This window comes from Tachyglossus aculeatus (genome assembly GCF_015852505.1).
Source record: "Tachyglossus aculeatus isolate mTacAcu1 chromosome 12 unlocalized genomic scaffold, mTacAcu1.pri SUPER_6_unloc_4, whole genome shotgun sequence".
Lineage (NCBI taxonomy): Eukaryota > Metazoa > Chordata > Mammalia > Monotremata > Tachyglossidae > Tachyglossus > Tachyglossus aculeatus.
Genome location: NW_024044831.1, coordinates 6,254,366 through 6,261,318, shown reverse-complemented (window position 1 = coordinate 6,261,318; position 6,953 = coordinate 6,254,366). Strand labels below are relative to the sequence as shown.

Sequence of the window (6,953 nt, the reverse complement as noted above, 5' to 3'; positions counted from 1 at the left end):
TCAGAGAGAAGGTCCAGGACATGTCTTCCGGGGAGAGAGCTTCCTGCTCCATACTCTTACTGCCCTTTACTGGCAGAGAGAAGATGTTTTGGCCCGGGACCACTTTCTCCCAAGGCCCGGAGTCAGGACATCGACCCGCCTGGAAGAGCAGATCATGGCCACTTACGTCCTCGTTGACGAAAATTTCCCCTCGAGGCAAAGAGCCGCCAATTCGACAGCTGGAGGAGAAGGATCAATGTCTGAGGGAGCCCAGCTTCACGCGCTCTGGCCACGGATGAATGGCGGGTCCCGAAGAGGAAACCCGTGAGGAAAGGGAGCCAAAATCTGCCAAGTTGCAGACTAAGACTAGGGGGACCATGACCTTCTGCCAGCCCCCTCTCCTCAGCCCCAACAGCCACGGCCCCCTGGGTCTGAGAATTCCAACGGCTTCCACCGGCCCTGCTCCCCGGAGGAGTGAAGCCGAAGGATGGATGGCATCATCCCGGGCGCAGGGATACCCAGAGAGCTCCATGCTCCAGGTGGGAGGGCAGGATGCCCACCAAGAAGATGCCCAGCACGACTCGCCTGAGAGGAGAGGCTTCAGCCAGGGAATGTCCAGCCCCACAGAGTCCCCACTGATCGAGGACATGGGCCACATCAAGGACCCGGCCCACAGCATGCTGGAAATCACGGTTGGTGTATCTAAGGTTCTGATCCTCGATTACTCCCCCGGGCTGAAAAGTGAAAAGTGGGCACTAAAGGACCACACGGATGCAAAGCGCCATCAGTCTAGAGCTGGGGAAATCCCCTCCTTGGGGTACAGCGGGAGGGACAATACCAACACCTCACCCCCGCTGCCACCCCTTCCTCAATGGGTCCCCCAGCTCTCTCCAACCCCAGACATCCGGCCCCAGTCATCCCACCTTCCCCCACTCCATGGTCCCTGGAACAAAGACACCAGAAGCCACGGAATTTGGTTACGTGGTGTGACACGGGGAATGAGTCCTTCCTGAAGCTCAGTTTGAAGTCGGGGCCATGGGAACACCAGGGAAAAATCAAGCCTGGTGACCTGTCCGAAGAATCAGTTAAGGCCCTGGAGACCGTCTTGAAGAGAAAGCACGTGGCTATTCTTTCTGGACTTTCTCTCATACATTGCCTAACTGGGCCTGTCACAGTGTCCCCAGTAGGGCTGATCCGGCTAGCCACGAGACCAGGCCACTAGCGTACCCCTACTGGAGACCATCCTGACTGCGCTGTGGCTGACTGGGTGAATGGGGAGACCTCTGAGAAGGCCCATGTCTTACCCGCTGCTGAATGCCACCAGGCTCCAATGGGCAGCAGAGAGCGCTGCCACTCCCAGGAAGCATAGAACCGGGCCAGACCTCAGATCCAAACCTTGCGGGCCCCGGGACCGAAGAATGATGGGCCAGGTTCCCTCCCCATCAACTCATCCCTCTGCCCTCCCAGGTCTGCAGGCCACTTGGGAGCCATCACACCTATACAGAGAGGAAAGAATGACGCTAAAGACCACAGCAGGATCACTGTCTCTTCCCTGGCAGCAAAGGTCCCAGGACCAGCCAAATCCTGGGGCCCCGTTTCTTCCACCTTGGGCCCAGTGAGGACCAGCAAGAGCAACCAGTCGTCACCTCAAGCTTCGTTTTCAGCCAAGCTGAAGATGTGGCTCAGTTCTCTCGTCAAAGGCCAGCAGTCCAACATCAGCCCCAAGGCTTGGTTGACAACGGGCTCAAGGCAGCCATGTAAGTGGAGCTCAACATCCAGGAACAAGAAACCGCCCTTTCCTGAGAGTCTCGCTCCCTTCTCTACCATAATAATCCGTGGGGCTCACCCCCCCAGATCCTCATACATCGTCCTCGAGACGTCTTCCTGGGCTCCGGGTCGACTAGGCCCAGGGCCCCCTAAACACGTCACGAAGATGACCATTCAACCAGAGGCTTTCCTGTACTCCGGGGGAATCAGCCAGCCCTCTCCAGAGCACAGCATCCAACTTCATTCTCCATCCTGGGCTTGTTGAAAATAAATGGTTCTTCCTTTAGGAAAGCTGGGTCATTCATTCATTCATTCATTCATTCAATCGTATTTATTAAGCGCTTACTGTGTGCAGAGCACGTACTGATTGGGAAGTACAAATCGGTAACGTATAGGAATGGTCCCTACCGAATAACGGGCTCACAGTCTAGAAGGGGGAGACAACAAAACAAAACAAGTAGAAAGGTGTCAAAACCATCAGAATAAATAGAATTATAGCTATATACACATAGTTAATAAAATTAATAGAGTAATAAATACGTACAAATATACACAAGTGTTGTGGGGAGGGGAAATGGGTAGGGGGGACAATGGGGAGGGGAGGCAGAAGAGAGGAAAAGTGGGGAGCTCAGTCTGGGAAGTCCTGCTGGAGACTTTATTTGGGAAAGCATGTCTTCCATCCGTCCCGCTGGGCCTGGGCTGGATCCTGGCTAAACATTGGAAGTTGGGCCCAGGCATGGGTGCTCCCTCCTGCTGGGAGGATGCAGTATGGCTTAGTGGAAAAACCATGGGCAAGGGAGTCAGGAGACCTGGGTTCCAACCCCGACATCGCCACATCTGCTGGGTGACCTTGAGCAAGTCGCTTCCCTTCTCTGGGTCTCAGCTACCTCATCTGTAAAAGGGGATTAAGAGTTTGAGCCCCATGTGGGACAGGGATTGCGTCCAACCTGATTTGCTTGTATCTATCCCAGTGCTTCCAACAGTGCTTGGCACATACTAAGTGCTTAACAAGTACCATTATTGAGGCTGTTGGTCTCACTGTGATTTTGGGGAGAAGAACAGGTATGGGGGTTGAGAGGTTGTGGAAATCAGGCGTGGGTAGTCAGGGGACAGTCTGCTGTGGGCAGGGAACATGCCATTTATTAATAGCTCTTATATTTATTAAGGGTTTTGGGTGGTACAGTAGGGTACATTCCTCTGACAGGATACAGCATGATTCCATGACAGAAGATGTGTGAGCTTTGTCAGTGTGTGGGGTGAGTATGCAAACTGAGTTTTCCTAACCTTCTGTAGGATTCTGTGGGAATATAGTCCCTGTTCTACAGAAGACCAGGGTGAAAGACTGAAACATTGGTCTCTGGCTCCTGTGTCATCCGGAGGGAAAATTTTTCCCTTGCTGCACTGCAATGTTTATTTCTTTAGCTCACATTCACCTCATCATCAGCAAATCATATATAAACCTACAGAGAAATTAGAAATAAACATAATTGCAGTCTATGTAATGCACATACACGCACAAACATATTATAGATACTATATGCGACTATAGAGGTACACCTATCTTTATAATTTCCCTTTGAGTTTATTAACTATTTTAATCACCAGTTAAGTTACATGGCCATCTCAGCATCTGAGTTTTCCTGATGGGATACCAAGAGGCAGGCATGAAAATAGATACGTATTCTGAATGAACCAGCAGCAGGGTGTAGTGGATAGAGTACAGGCCTGGGAGAAATAAGGTCCTGAGTTCTAATTCCGGCTCCAATACATATCGCTGTGCGACCTTGGGCAAGTCATTTAACTTCTCTTTACCTCAATTATCTCATCTGTAAAATAAGGATTATTTTACACATCTGTAAAAAACGGGGATTAAGACTGTGATCCCAGTGTGGGACCGGGACTGTGTCCAACCTGATTAATTTGTATCTACCTCAGTGTTAAGAACAGTGCTTAGCACATAAAAAGCACTTAAATAGTGCCAAAATTATTATTAAGTTTAAGAGTCACCCAGCAAGGATGTACACAGAGTAGAAGAGGTTTGTGGTTCAGAATTGGACTGCCTGGTCTCTTTCTTCATTGTGGCAAGATTATCACTATCAGTAGCGTCAACATATATATAGAATGGCTATGTGTTCATCTGTAAATCCATAAATCCATATGGGAAATTTTTTTTAGCCAAATCTAGATATTCATGGAATTCCAACCTATCAGATGTTTGCACTATGTATTTTGGCTGGAATGTGATTAGGGAAACAAAACCTCCTCACTATTGGCTTCAAAGCTCTCCATCCACCTTGCCCCTTCTTAGCTCACCTCCCCTCTATCCTTCTACATCCCACCTGCACACTCCACTCCTCTGGTTCTAGTCTTCTCACTGTGCCTCTTTCTCTCCTGTCCTGCCGTCGACCCCTGGCCCACATCCTACCTCTGGCCTGGAATGCCTTCCCTCCTCAAATCCGCCAAAAAATCACACTTCCCCCCTTCAAAACTGTAACCTCCCTAGCGCTTAGAACAGTGTTCTGCACATAGTAAGCGCTTAATAAATGCCATTATTATTATTATTATTATTATTATTATTATTATTACCAAAGGCTCACCTCCTCCAAGAGGCTTTCCCAGATTAAGCCCCCCTTTTCCTCAACTCCTTCTCTGCGTCTCCCTGGCTTGATCCCTTTGCTCTACCCCGCTCTCTGCCCCACAGCACTTGTACATATTTGTATATATCTATGACTCTATTTATTTATATTGATGCCTGTTTACTTGTTTTGATGTCTGTAGCCCCCCTTCTAGACTGTAACCCCTCTGTGGCAGGGATTGTCTCTCTTTATTGTTGAATTGTACTTTCCAACCCTTAGTACAGTGCTCTGCACACGTAAACACTCAATAAATATGATTGAATGAATGACTGAATGAATGAATGAATGAAAGAATTAGGGAATCTGAGCTTGTCTGCATACAGGATATGGTGGCATCAGAAAAAATGCCTTGTACTCTCTGGGGCTTATCAATGGACTCCATGGTGACCCCATTGCAAGTTTTTCTTTAACCCAGGGTTTTGAAACAACACAGCCCCTGGGTTCTAAGAATACCAGCTCTAAAATAAAAATGCAATTTGATATGTTAAATTTTTTCCTGAGAACCCTCCTGAACAACAAGATTTCCACAGTTCAGTGACCGATATTCATATGCATTTTATTGGTGCATCTTGGAACTATATTTGGATGAAAAGTCAAATCCCACACGTTCCCATGAAAAGCACTGACAGTCATGTCAATGATGTTACAGAGTGACCTATGAAACACTGAGGCATTCTGTACAGTGTTTGAACAGTTACTAAGTTCAATTAGTGAAGTCTTACGTAAGGCAGTCGATTTGAGCTAAGTGCCTTAACCTGAATATTTTTTTCCCTTCACTTCATTCTGCTTAAGTCTTCCTTCCCCTTGGCAGCATGACTGCCATCACCAGAGATGAGCTCTGGAAGTCTCCAAACTACCCAATTTTGGATGACTTCTCAAGGGTCAAGCAACACTCTAAAAAACATACAAACCACTTCACCAAATCAGAGGGGCATTGTAGGCTGATGACGAGTGTCAAGAAAACTAAGGTGATGATGATGATGATGATGGTATTTGTTAAGCGCTTACTATGTGCCAAACACTGTTCTAAGTGCTGTGGTAGATATAGGGTAATCACGTTATCCCCTGCGGGGCTCACAGTCTTAATCTCCATTTTACAGATGAGGTAATTGAGACACAGAGAAGTTAAGTGATTTGCCCAAAGTCACACAACTGACAAGGGGCAGAGCCGGGATTAGAACTCAGGACCTCTGACTCCCAAGACCGTGTTCTTTCCACTAAGCCACACTGCTTCAACGGCCTACTCCAGTGAAGCCAGTGAAGCCATACACACAACCCAGAATTCATATTGGCAACACAGAGCCACATTACGTCAAAGGATTCTTCTTTTGACACAGCACACTGATCAATGACACAGTGTAAAGAAAGAAACTAGAAAACCAAATCAAGGAGCTGGCACATCCTTTGGAAGACTGGCAGATGAGATAGGTTCTAGATCCCTTCAAATCTCCCAGCTCAGACCACAGAATTCACCAGCTTCTAAGTTTTACAGGAAGGAGCAACCACACATTGCTTGTAACCTCGTTGTTGGCCAGGAATGTGACTCTTACAGTGTTATATTGTCCTCTACCAAGATCTTAGTACAGTGATCTGCACACATTAAGCACTCAATAAATATGATCGACTGACTGACTGCCTCCTTGGATTCACTTTATTGGATGTGGCACAAATAGTTTGGTGAAGAGACAAGGGAAGGGGATGGTGGTTTCGTAGGTAAATTTTACATCACTGGTGACTGCTTCTAATGCAAAGAACAACTACATAGATTCATTGCTATGTTGTTGTTCATAGAAAATGCATTTTCATGGTATTTGTTCACACTTACTATGTGCCAGGTACTGTACTAAGCACTGAGCTAGACACAAGCTAGGTTGGACACAGTCCATGTCCTGTCCCACTTTGGGCTGATGGTCTTGATCCCCACTTTACAGATGAGGTAACTGCACAGCGGAGTGAATTGACTTCCCTAAGGTCATACATCAGGCAAGGGGCAGAGCTGGGATTAGAACCCCTGTCCTTCTGACTCCCAGGCCCATAATAATAATAAATAATAATAATAGCATTTATTAAGCACTTACTATGTGCCAAGCACTGTCCATGCTCTCTCCACTAGGCTATGCTGCTTCTCTTCCTCTGGTTAGAAAATTTGTAGTGTTTGTGGCATTGATAGAGCCGGGATCTAACCGGATGCATCTCACTCATCCTAGTCCACAACTCAGCCCCAAAGCAGGGGCCTAGCTTGCTTCCCCCTCGAAGGGCAGTCTGGACAGTGATTTTCCTGGTGGACTGCTCCACACCTTCCTTACCTTTAGGCCACTGCTCTGCCACCAGGAAGCCAAGGAAGATTCCATCTTCATCTCTTTCTGTTCTCACTCTTTTTTCCCTGTCATTCAATCATTTAATCATATTCATTGAGCACTGACTGGGTGGACAGCACTGTTCTAAGCACTTGAAAAGTGCAATCCAGCCATAAAGAGAGACAATCCCCTCCCATAACGGGCTTAGAGTCTAGACAGACTGTCATAGAGAGAATGCAGGGCTGGGAGAACTAATGACATGATCGCTCATAGC

At 47.5% G+C, this 6,953-nt stretch overlaps 1 pseudogene; it reads left to right on the top strand.

The window, feature by feature from the left end:
- Nucleotides 1–278: 278 nt before the first annotated feature.
- LOC119921691 lies at nt 279–2,011 on the top strand (annotated as a pseudogene).
- Nucleotides 2,012–6,953: the final 4,942 nt, after the last annotated feature.